The following is a 6,000-nucleotide window of genomic DNA, read 5'->3' on the forward strand; positions in this document are numbered from 1 at the left end:
GAAATTTTCCCGGGTAAATTATCTTCCGACTCGCCTGTGAATAAAACAACTGTTTTTAAAAGGAATTTTAATGAATTTTATACTTGTTCTTTTCGTATGATAATTGCTTTCTTTCCTGCGATTTATATTCCCTAGGCCTATCAGTATTATATAATAGAATACTGTTTAGTTTTAAATAGGCCTATTGCTTTATTGTATTTTCCTTTCACCATTCTGATTCTGTTTAATACTCTGACTTAGTCTTCAATCTCCACTCGGCCGTCATGTCCGTCCGGTTTAATAGGGCATATTTTTGCTTTGCTTTCTTAACTTACGTTCATCATCATATACTTTTATTCGAATTGCGGTTCATCATCGTGTGTAACAAATTTCATGTTAAACAGCCCAAAGTGCATGTGTGTCGCCCAAAGGCCCCAGTGTTGTTTTGTTCTTGTTGTTGTTTAATTATTACTTAATTCAAAATGGATGGTAGGCTTGTTTCTTATATTTGCAGTTACAGTGAACAACATTTATAAGACAGTCCACGCTTATTTAATATGCCGTAGAGAATGTACAGTCAAGTTTTACGGTGCACCCACAGTAAAATAGAAAGTCAAATGAAATGTTTAAAATTCCGGTCGCATAATTTTTACCGCGTGATGATGCGACTTGATCTAATATTTTTATTGTATTTCATTTATGTATACATTTAATACCGGTACCTGTCAAGACCAAAAATGCTTAGCCTTCTTTAACAGTAGATTTTAATATCGTTACAGACCGTTGCAACAGATTGAAAAAAAAGATCATTTGAGTTTGAAAAGAAATTAGACACATGTACATCATTTGTACATTATCGGGTTATTTAGGGGGCTGTCATTTTCTTTGGAAGGGGTGGGTCATGAATATACTGCACTGGGGGAAGGGGGTCATAGAATTTTTTGACCAAAAATAGGGGGGTTATAATTTTGTACACCAAAATTAGGGGGGTTATAGAATTATTAAGGGCTGGTGTCCCAAATTTTTTTTTTCGCGCGCTCCGCATGCATTTTTTTGATCAAAATGTATGCACAATCTTAAATATGATTCAAAATTTTGGCGCGCTCCGCGCAACTTCTTTACACTTTCACAATCAAAATTTTAACGCGCTCCACACACTTTCTTTGCATTAAGCTTTTTTTTACGACCCACTTATCGCGGGCTAAATTTTTTACGACACCCTATCACGGGCTAAATTTTTTTACGACCCCCCCTATCGCGGGTCAAAAAATTTTATGACCCCCCTTCAGCCTATGCAGACTGAAGACAAATTATTCATCGGCTGAAGTAAGGCGCGGAGCGCGTCCTAATTTTGACTCACTAGCCCTTAATAATTCTATACCCCCCCTATTTTGGTTGTTAAAAATTTATAACCCCCCCCCCTATTTTGGTCTCAAAATTCTTTGACCCCCAGTATATTCATGACCCCCCCTTCCAAAGAAAATGACAGCCCCCTTAGTTCCAGTGTTGAATAATTTGTAGTCAGCCTGTGAAGGCGGAAGGGAGGGGCATAAAAATTTTTGACCTGCGATAGGGGGGTTAAAAAAATTTAGCCCTTCATAGGGGGGGCCGTCATGAAAATTTTTACTCCGGTCAATGACATATTCATGACCCACCCCTTCTGTAGAAAATGACAGCCCCCTAAGGGGGGTCATGAATATACTGGGGTCATACAATTTTAGATCAAATATGGGGGTTATAATTTGTTAACACCCAAAATAGGGAGTTATAGCATTATTAAGGGTTGGCGACTCAAAATATTCAGCGGCGCTCGGCGTGCATTCTTTAATTTAACAATCAAAATGTCGCACAATCTTTCGTGATATATATTACTTGCACCTCTTTACACACGATCAAATTTTACGCCTCCACACACTTTCTTCGCTCTAAAGTTTTGAGTGCGCTCCTGCGCCTTTGTTCGGCAATACTTTGTCTTGAGTCTGTGTAGGCGGAAGGGGGGGGGGTCATAAAAATTTTACTCTGGTCACCGACATATTCATGACCCCCCTGCCGAAGAAAATGACATCCCCCTTATCATTGCTTATTACATTCAGCTATTAAGACAAACAGCAGGGCGTGTCTGGCATTTTGAGAGGTTACATTTTAATTTTGATAATTTCCATAAATAGTTGACTTTTTTTCATGAAAATAATGGAAATAATGTCATGGTCTGGATGCAGCTCATGCTAGCATACTACCGCTCGGGGGTGGGGTGTATAAATGCTAGGACTTTTACAGTATACACATGATACATGCTATGGTACAATCATGACTTGCTAGTATATTTTAGGCCCAACAGGGGCTACGTAGGGCAGGGCCTAATTAGTTCAGACCTTTATACGGGAGAGGAGAGGACATCATGTTCAACAGTCTAGACCACAACTGTTGTCATGTTTTTGCTTACCGTTTTTCTTTTGTAGGCCTGCAGCTTCTGACAGGATGACACATTGTATACTCATGCGGTATGCCATCGGCATTGGTGCTTGTTCAATCATGCTCGGCATTGACACTCATGTGCTTGTCACAGTCAGAATACACACGACACAGTCAATAATAATATTAATGATGACATGGCCATGATGATGAATGAATGATGGAAACACTGTCAACATCAGAGTAAAACTCTCCAGTCAGTGCCAGTAGCAGTACCATGCATGAGTACACCTCATGACCTTGGACATGTTGGAAGTTGTAGGCATGCAACAATCCTGGGCAATAATCATGACATCAGGCACAGTAAATAGCAAATCAACTGATTTATCCAGGGTACAACATTCATGACATAATGACATTGTCTTGACATGCATGCATGGCATAAATGATGGAGAATCTTGCATGGAAGTCTCAGGGTTTTGATCATTGCATGATTGCAGTGACACTGTCGGTTGGTGCGACGATATTGTCAAGTAGCAGTATTCTCTTGCCAAGTCAGATGCTAGGCCTGTCTACAAGTACAATCAATGTGATGCCGTGTATGCCACTGAGGCCTAGTCAGAAGTAACAGGCTACATTTACGCACGGTCATGACGGTTTGCATGCATGATGCATTGAGTGGAGATGTCCATTTTTCACGGCAACTTGAGATGCAGACAGACCATAAGATTGAGCACACTGCCGTAAGAATGAACTTGTTTTATACTAGAATAGAGCTGATTAAATATGTCGTCATTCAACTGGGCTCAGACCATGCAGACAGTACGTAAAAAACAACCATCATCACCATCATGACATGTAAAAGTCCGGGGTAAAAGTATAGCATGCATGGTGTAGAAATAATACTGCACACAGCGGCACTCCGGGAACTATCCACATAAATTCTTCCAAATCGGATTATGTTCAACTCTTTCTTCACTTCAGTTTGGTCAAGCGATGTTTGAACACTTGCCGTTCATTATACCTTGTTTATTATTCCACAAATCGGTATATCCTGTTAAATTCCTGTACAAAATTTGTCTTCCACACGGCGCCGTGATTGAATTTCGACATCGGTGTTCAAAATTCCGACGAAATGGCGCTACGTTGTTTGATCTCCATATATAACTATAGAAGTGCCAGATATGGACTATGTATTCCTTATATATGGACTATATAAGCAATCCATATATGGATATTTATCGCGCCGTCAAAAAAACGTCGGCGCGCATGAAAAAGTCCTCCATGAAAAATGCTAGCCGGATCGTCCTCTGGCCTCTCACTCGCAAAATGGCGGACAAACATGGCGGCAGCTCTTCGAGGCCTGAGAACGATCCGTGCATTTAAAGAGGAGGATATCACGTAAAGATTGCGCGCCGACGTTTTTGATTGTTAAATTAAAGAATGCACGCCGAGCGCTAATATTTTGAGTCGCCAACCTTAATAATGCTATAACCATGACCTATTTTGGGTGTTAACAATTATAACCTATAACTCTATTTTGGGTATATTTGACCCCTAGTATATTCATGACCCCCCCTTAGGGGGCTGTCATTTTTACAGAAGGGGTGGGTCATGAATATGTCAGTGACCGGAGTAAAATTTTTCATGACCCCCCTATGAAGGGCTAAATTTTTTTAACCCCCCTATCGCAGGTCAAAAAATTTTATGCCCCTCCCTTCCGCCTTCACAGGCTGACTACAAATTATTCAACACTGGAACTAAGGGGGCTGTCATTTTCTTTGGAAGGGGGGGTCATGAATATACTGGGGGTCAAAGAATTTTGAGACCAAAATAGGGGGGTTATAAATTTTTAACAACCAAAATAGGGGGGTTATAGAATTATTAAGGGCTAGTGAGTCAAAATTTTTGCGCGCTCTGCGTGCCTTCTTTACACTTACGATCAAAATTTTTAACGCGTTTCGCGCACTCCGCTCTAAAATTTGGGCGCGCTCTGCGCCTTACTTCAGCCGGTGAATAATTTGTCTTCAGTCTGCATAGGCTGAAGGGGGTCATAAAATTTTTTGACCCGCGATAGGGGGGGGTCGTAAAAAAATTTAGCCCGTGATAGGGTGTCGTAAAAAAATTTAGCCCGCGATAAGTGGGTCGTAAAAAAATTGACTCTGGTCACCGACATATTCATGACCCCCCTCCTGCCGAAGAAAATGACCCCCTAAGGCACGAAGCGCACAAAAGCTTAATGCAAAGAAAGTATGTGGAGCGCGTTAAAATTTTGATTGTGAAAGTGGAAAAGAAGGTGCGCGGAGCGCGCCAAAATTTTGAATCATATTTAAGATTGTGCATACATTTTGATCAAAAAAATATGCATGCGGAGCGCGCAAAAAAAAAATTTGGGACACCAGCCCTTAATAATTCTATAACCCCCTAATTTTGGTGTAAAAAATTATAACCCCCCTATTTTTGGTCAAAAAATTCTATGACCCCCCTCCCCCAGTGCAGTATATTCATGACCCACCAGGGGTAGCGCTAGAACTAAACACTCGAGTGTCCGCAGGGACCCCCGAACTTGCAAAAAAAATTAAAAAGTAGGGAGTCCGGAGTAGAGTTTGGTGAGTCCCAGTTGCACAAATGCAGCATAAATAGTATATCTGCAATAGCGCTAGATTGAAAAACTGGGGGTCTGCAGGGACCCCTGAACTTGCAGAAAATTTAAAAGCAGGGGGTCCCAACTCTATTTTGGTGGGTCCGGGACCCCAAAAAGCAACTTAGCGCTACCCTTGTGACCCACCCCTTCCAAAGAAAATGACAGCCCCCTAAATAACCCGATAATGTACAAATGATGTACATGCAGGGCCCTGTGTACATGTGTGTAATTTCTTTTCAAACTCAAATGATCTTTTTTTTCAATCTGTTGCAACGGTCTGTAACGATATTAAAATCTACTGTTAAAGAAGGCTAAGCATTTTTGGTCTTGACAGGTACCGGTATTTAAATGTATACATAAATGAAATACAATAAAAATATTAGATCAAGTCGCATCATCACGCGGTAAAAATTATGCGACCGGAATTTTAAACATTTCATTTGACTTTCTATTTTACTGTGGGTGCACCGTAAAACTTGACTGTACATTCTCTACGGCATATTAAATAAGCGTGGACTGTCAGTGTCTTATAAATGTGTCACTGTAACTGCAAATATAAGAAACAAGCCTACCATCCATTTTGAATTAAGTAATAATTAAAAAACAACAACAACAAGAACAAAACAACACTGGGGCCTTTGGGCGACACACATGCACTTTGGGCTGTTTAACATGAAATTTGTTACACACGATGATGAACCGCAATTCGAATAAAAGTATCCGTCTTGCGAAATAATTAAATATGATGATGAACGTAAGTTAAGAAAGCAAAGCAAAAATATGCCCAATTAAACCGGACGGACATGACGGCCGAGTGGAGATTGAAGACTAAAGTCAGAGTATTAAACAGAATCAGAATGGTGAAAGGAAAATACAATAAAGCAATAGGCCTATTTAAAACTAAACAGTATTCTATTATATAATACTGATAGGCCTAGGGAATATAAATCGCAGGAAAGAAAGCA

The sequence above is a fragment of the Amphiura filiformis genome, chromosome 11 (genome assembly GCF_039555335.1).
Source record: "Amphiura filiformis chromosome 11, Afil_fr2py, whole genome shotgun sequence".
Taxonomy (NCBI): domain Eukaryota; kingdom Metazoa; phylum Echinodermata; class Ophiuroidea; order Amphilepidida; family Amphiuridae; genus Amphiura; species Amphiura filiformis.